We start from the raw sequence: 7,457 nt of genomic DNA on the forward strand, positions 1-7,457 counted from the left end.
AATGAGTTTTTTCTGAAAACTTTTCTAACCATATTATTAATCGAGGTTATCATGCGTTCTTGAATTGTCTCAGTTCAACCGAATCATAAGTTTTTAATTGTATAAGAACAATCAATTATGAGATAGATATTTTCTTAGATCACAAAGAATTTCATATCGATATAGGGAAACACCCTGATGCCCTAGTATTTACATTATTGATTTAAATAAGTTATCATTGTTATTCTTGTTTACAATTATCAGACAAAAATTATTCTTCATTTTCACCAAAAGGTTTTTTAATTACATTGTCTTTGAATTTACCCCACTCCTTATGGTTCGACCTCGGTAGTCCGAGAATTATATTGCTACGATCTCCTACACTTGGGAGTGAGCAAGCAAGTACAGCTACTAGTCTATTATGTGAGTAAGTCGCTACACGAAGCTGAAGTCCGTTACTTACCCTTAGAGAAAGCCATTTTGGCTGTGATGCATGCTACGCAAAAGCTCCCCCATTACTTCCAAGTCCATACAATTGTGATTTTAACTCAACTCCCTCTGTAGTCGTTGCTAAAAAATGTTGATTATACGGGAAGAATTGTCGGACGATCTTGGGGGCATTTAACATAAAGTACATGCCCCATACCTCAGTTAAAGGGCAGGTTCTTGTGGATTTGGTGGCAGAGTTTAGCAAGTCTCCAATAGAGGCAGAGGTCGAGGAATACAAATAAGAGGAAAAGCAAGTTTAGGCAATTTCTCTATAGGGGCCTTCACCCTGGAAGTTATATGTTGATGGTGCAGTAAATCAAAGGGGATCCAGGGTGCCTGGTAATAGTGTCCCCAAATGGGATCATCATTGAGAAATCCTTAAGGTTGGGCTTCTCAGCCATGAACAACGAAGCTAAATATGAGGCTCTACTAATAAGGATTGCTATGGTTCAGAAGATGGGAGAAAAAGTTGTTGAAGTGTTCTCAGACTCGAGCTTATTTGTAGGGCAAGTAAAGGGAGAGTTGGAAGCCAGGGATTTGAGAATGCAGGGGTATTTGAATCAAGTTTGGCATTTGTAGTTAGATTTTGAGTTTTTCACTATACAACAAATCCCGAGAAATGGGAATACACATGTTGATTCTTTGGCAACTCTAGCAACCTCTTCTGGACAAAATCTACCTTGGGTCATACTTGTTAAGGATCTGCATAAGCCTGTCGAGGAGAAGAAGGAGAAAGTTCAAGTTCACCAGATCATGGTCGGACCTAATTGGATGGATCCTTTGGTTCTATTTCTCAAGGAAGGCATTTTGCCTCATGAGAAGGGGGAGGCAGAAAAAATATGGAGGAAAGCTCCTTGTTTATGGTTGTCCAAGGAGCAAAAGTTGTACAAATGCTCCTTCTCTGGACCATACTTGCTTTGTGTTCATCCCGAGGCAGTGAAGCCACTTTTGGAAGAGTTGCACGAGGGGATATGTGGAAGTCATATAGGGGGCAGATTGTTATCATATAGAGCTCTTACCCAAGGGTATTAGTGGCCTAGTATGCAAAAAGAGGTGCAAGAGTATGTTAAAAAGTGTGACCAATGCCAAAAATTTGCTCCGAACATTTATCAACCTGAGGGTGTACTTAATCCTCTGTCTAGTCCATGGTCATTTACTCAATGGGGCCTGGATATTGTAGGACCATTTCCTAGAGTTGTGGGAAACAGAAGATGGCTTCTGGTCAGAATTGACTACTTCACAAAGTGGGTGGAAGTTGAGCCATTATCCAATATTAGGGACATAGATGCGAAAAAGTTTGTTTGAAAGAACATCGTTACTCGATTTAGGATTCCTCACACCTTCATCAGGCTCTAGTTTGATAGTAAAGCCTTTAGGAGATACTGCTATGAACTAGGCATTAGGAATAGATATTCAACTCTAGCCTATCTACAAGGAAATGGGTAAGCTAAAGCAGACAACAAAGTCATAGTGAATGGGCTTAAGAAGAGGTTAGATGAAGCAAATGGTAGATAGGTGGAAGAGCTATCACACGTTCTTTGGACATATCGGACTACTCCTCGTCGGTCAACTAGGGAAACACCATTTTCAATGAATTATGGGTTCGAGGCCATGATCCCTTTAGAGGCTGGGTTTCCAACACTAAGGACAAGCTTGTTCACCCCAAACAACAATGATAAGTTATTAGTGAGAAGTCTAGATTTGGTTGATGAACGAAGAGAAGCAGCCATGGTTCAACTAACGTATTTTCAGTAAAAGCTTAAGTAGGGGTATGATACAGGTGTGAGGGCAAGGCCATTAGCACCAGGTGACTTGGTGTTGAGAAAGTTGTGGGTACTGCAAAGAACCCATCATGGGGAAAACTAGGGCCCAACTGGGAAGGGCCATATCGCATCACCTCAGTGGCTGGTATAGGTGCCTACTTTTTGGAAGATTTAGATGAAAATGTTATACCACGTCCGTGGAATGTAAATAATCTACAAAGGTACTATTATTAATGAAAGGCGGTCTTGCCATTTTCTATTTCTATTATTATATGTTTTATTTCTGTTCATTTAAGTGTTAAACAGAACCTCGGTCATGCCTGGTTCCTCACACCACATACCTTGGGTAAATTAATACTTCCTATTCGTTTAAGTGTTAAACAGAACCTCGGTCATGTCTGGTTCCTCAACGCACATACCTTGGGTAAATTAATACTTTCAAATTATTCATCTATGTGTTAAATAGAACTTTGGTCATATCTTGTTCCTCGGACCTCATACCTTAGGTAAATTAACACTTCCTATTCATTTAAGTGTTAAACAGAACCTCAGTCATGCCTGGTTCCTCGAACCACATACCTTGGGTAAATTAATACTTTCAATTATTCATCTATGTGTTAAATAGAACTTTGGTCATGTCTAGTTCCTCGAACCTCATACCTCGGGTAAATTAACACTTCCTATTCATTTAAGTGTTAGGTGGAACCTTGGTCATGTTTAGTTCCTCAGACCACATACCTTGGATGAATTAATGCTTCACATTTGTTTGAAGTTATGAATGGAGCCTTAATCATACATAGCCTTTTAAGCTAAACATTTCAGGTACACTAATCCTATTTCTAAGTTAAATTGTTAAATTACCAGTTGCTTGGAAGTTAATTTGTTAGATTGCTAATTGCATGAGAATTAAGTTGTTAGATTACCAATTTCACAGATGTTTGTCAAGGTTAAAGGCAATGTTGTGCTTTAATTGGAAGAGCTTGTAATGTGGGCTTACAGTTGGAGAATCAAACTAGGTTCAACAATAAACAAATAGCATTGTGATTAACATAAAAACAGTGGTAATGTAAAGGAATTTGGCATCTTTCATTAAACAAAGCCATGAAAAGGCAAAGGGAATACATAATAAAAAAAAAGAATACATAAAAGAAATACTTAAAAAAAAGGGTAAGTAAAATTCTAGTTAGTCTTAAAGGAAGGAGGGTTGGCCTTTACTACGGTTTGGGTGGAAGATTTAGACATTATGGCTTGAGCTGCACCCTTGTCTTTGATATCCTCCTTGGTGGTGAAAGGGAGTGTGGCTAGTACGAGTACCTGGCCCTGGGTTGCCCCCTTTTCCTTGGAGGAATCCTTGGGCGAAAGTAGGAGTTTGACTGGCTCAGAGGCCTTCTCCTTAGCTGGCTCTTTCTACACAATGCTTGCTTGTTCAGCCTCTTTAGAAGGTACAGTAGGGGTTGGAAGAATGCTGGTAGGAGCAACCTGACCAGACTCGAGTGCTTTAGGAGCAACGTCAGCACGGGAACTCGAAGGGCCTGCTATGCGTAGGGCTAGAGGGTAGAAGACATTCTATGTTCTTCTTAGTGCTGAAGAAGCATCCACCTTAGGCCGATTTAGCACCTTAATCCACACTTGGAAGCAGTAACCTCGGCAAACACCCGTGACTTGGGCTCTGAGGTTTTCTTCAGTTTCTTTCACCCCAGTGTCATAGCCATCTTGCTCTACCTGGGCTGCAGCCTCCTCTGCCTTTTTTAATTTCTTCTTTTGAGCTTCTATTTGCTTTTTGGCAATTGCAAGTTAGTCCTTGGCCTTCCACAGCTGCTGACGTTGGTCGTCGGCCTGCTTCTCGGCCCCGGCCAGTGCAACTTCAGCATTCTTTCTCTCCCTGTCTACCTTATTTAATGCAGTGTTGAGGTCCTTGATCCTTTTCTTGGCCACGATGAGGAACTCCACACTAGCTATGCATCATGCCTCCTCCTCTTTATATTGGTGGTGGGCATCGTCTACCTACTCCTCAGCGATGTTGGTTGTCTGGATGGCCTGTAATTTTTTTTTTTTAAAAAGCAAGGTAAAGTCTCCATATACTAGAGGAAGATGTATACTTGGAATAAATGAGAAAGTGAAGGGCTTACCATAGCCAGATCTCTCTTCAAAGTAAAAAACACTTCATGCTTCTTAAGGGTCCTCAAGTCAGCCATGTCTTGAGGCAAGAGCAAAGGCTATTCAAGCGCATCAGCCACGTAGCCCACTTTGCCTTTTTGGAAATCCTTGATAGAGGAATCCAAAGGGAGAGGAGCTCCATCTAGCTTCAGTGGGGGATTCTAGATTTGGACCCTAGGGCGACAATCAGGCACCCTCTCTAGGATCGTCCCCTCACCCGAGGACTTCCTTTGTGCCCCCTTGGCTATTTTGCTCCTTTCTGGGGCTCAAGCTCTTTGGAGGGGATAACTTTGCCCTCCTTGGCTACCTCCTTACCCTTCTTATCCCGCTTCCTTTTCTTATCTGCCGGTTCAGATGGAGAAGTATGGACGGGAAGGGGAGTTAGAGGTTAGGTCTGGATGGACACCTCGGGGACAAACCCTCCCACATGTGATTCAAGGAGCTCTAGCAGGCCAATTTTTGGCTTCCTTTGGAGCACCATGGCATTAGGAATGTCAGAAGACTCCTAAATGCTGCTAACTTGGGCAGGAGAAAGGTGTCTGAAAGTGGCACCTGGGGATTCTATAGAACGTGGTTGGTTAAAGACTCCAAAGTCCTCGTCTATATCTTTGATAGAGTCTATGACCTCTATTACTTTGGTGGCTTCTTCCTTAGGAGTTGGGTTTGAAGAGGCCGCTTCTTCCTCGAGAACTCGTTAAGTGGACATGATTTTTATTATCCTCTTATTTATTAAAATTGTTAGTTTTCCTTTATTTCCTTTGATTTGATTTGATTTTTATTTATATTTATCTATTCATTTGTGCTTTGAAGGAATGAGAAGATTTCAGATTAATCTACAAGGGCTTTACATGCAAAGTGGGGCTAGGCCAATTGAATCAAGTCAACTTACATCCAGCCAGGCATGAATTTAAGAGAAGACCAACCCAATTAAATTTAAGTCCAACTGGGGCAAGGAATCAAAGGAAATTTGCACAAAATCCAAGTCCAATTCGGATTAGGATTCCAGCCTGCACAGTAGTTAGTATTTTTGGTATAACTTTCGGCTCAGATATCCAATTGAGATGATTCAAGTTGGGCTGGAAAGTTATTTTAAAGGGCTACAACTTTGTAGTTACCAAAAGCCCTAATTCTGAAGTTAAATGGGCCAAAATAGTCGGTTAAGTGAAGCCTAAAAATCTGGGATTTTCTCCAAACGGGATTAGGATTCCTTGCCCTATTTAAAGGCTCTTTAGGGAAAAAAGAGAGGAGAAACCTGAGAGGCCAGTGCTAGGGCTGCAGGTGCCGCATTGAAGTATTTTTTTTTTTGGGAGTCTTTCTGAAGAGGAGGATTGGAGGACAAAGGCGAGAGCTTCATGTTGATCAACCAATTCAGATGAAAGACATAAGTTTTATTTGTTTTCTTTTCAATTTTATTATGAACTAAATTTTATTTTCTAGAGCATTGATGTAGTCTAACAATGAACACACAATTTATATTATGAGTTATTTTATTTTTAATATTTCCATGATTGAGTGTTTAATTCTTATTCTTAATGCTTAATATTTCTTTTTACGAATTATTGATTGACCAATTGAATGACAATGAGGCCGAGAGGTGATTTGTTATTTTAGTTCTAGAATTAAACACCATTAGTTGAGTGAAAGTAGAGATGCTTTACCGCGATTAGTGTGATTTTTCAGAAAATTCAAAGTACATAATGAGTCTCCAATTAATTAAATTCGCATAGAGATATGGAATTGTTAGTTGAAGATATTTTTGATATTATTTGAGAGAAGATATTGACTACTTAAGGAATTTTTAATCATCAACGGGAGATTATTAGAATTTAATAATTAGGAAGAATAAATTGTGTGGGATTTGTTAGGTGAAATCAACCGCTCTAGATCCATTCTTATCATTTTTTTTTTTACACTTTTAGATTTTTACGTTTTTTTATTCGTAGATTTATTTTTATTAAATAGTTTAATTTAATTCAGATAGTAGAACATTCCATTTATTTTTGATTTTCCAAATAGTAATTAATTTAGTTAATTTTGGTATACAATAACATAGTTAATCCCTGTGGGTTTGACATTTTTTTTCTAAAAACACTATACTACTTGTTACGATTCTGTGCACTTGCAAATTATTTTTCGCGAACAAGATTTTGGCGCCGTTGCTGTTCGTGAAAAATAATTTGCAAGCGCATAGAGTCGTAACATGTAGTAAAGTGTTTTTAGAAAACGAATGTCGAACCCACAAGGATTAACTATGTTATTGAATACCGAAATTCACTAAATTAATTACTATTTGGAAAATAAAAAATAAATGGAATGTTCTACTATCTGAATTAAATTAAACTATTTAATAAAAATAAATCTACGAATAAAAAGAATTAACAAAGCATAAAAATCTAACAGTGTAAAAATATAATAAGAATGGATCTAGAGCGGTTGATTTCACCTAACAAATCCCACACAATTTATTCTTCCTAATTATTAAATTCTAATAATCTCCCGTTGATGATTAAAAATTCCTTAAGTATTCAATATCTTCTCTCGAATAGTATCAAAAATATCTTCAACTAACAATTCCATATCTCTATGCGAATTTAATTAATTGGAGACTCATTATGTACTTTAAATTTTTTGAAAAATCACACTAATCGCAGTAAAGCATCTCTACTTTTGCTCAACTAATGGTGTTTAATTCTAGAACTAAAATAACAAATCACCTCTCGGTCTCATTGTCATTCAATTGATCAATCAATAATTCGTAAAAAGAAATATAAAGCATTAAGAGTAAGAATTAAACACTCAATCATGGAAATATTAAAAATAAAATAACTCAGAATATAAATTGTGTGTTCATTGTTAGACTACATCAACGCTCTAGAAAATAAAATTTAGTTCATAATAAAATTGAAAAGAAAACAAATAAAACTTATGTCTTTCATCTGAATTGGTTGATCATCATGAAGCTCTCGCCTTTGTCCTCAGATCCTCCTCTTTAGAAAGACTCCCAAAAAAAAAAAAATACTTCAATGCGGCACCTACAGCCCTAGCACTGGCCTCTCAAGTTTCTCCTCT

The sequence above is a fragment of the Quercus lobata genome, chromosome 7 (genome assembly GCF_001633185.2).
Source record: "Quercus lobata isolate SW786 chromosome 7, ValleyOak3.0 Primary Assembly, whole genome shotgun sequence".
Classification (NCBI taxonomy): domain Eukaryota; kingdom Viridiplantae; phylum Streptophyta; class Magnoliopsida; order Fagales; family Fagaceae; genus Quercus; species Quercus lobata.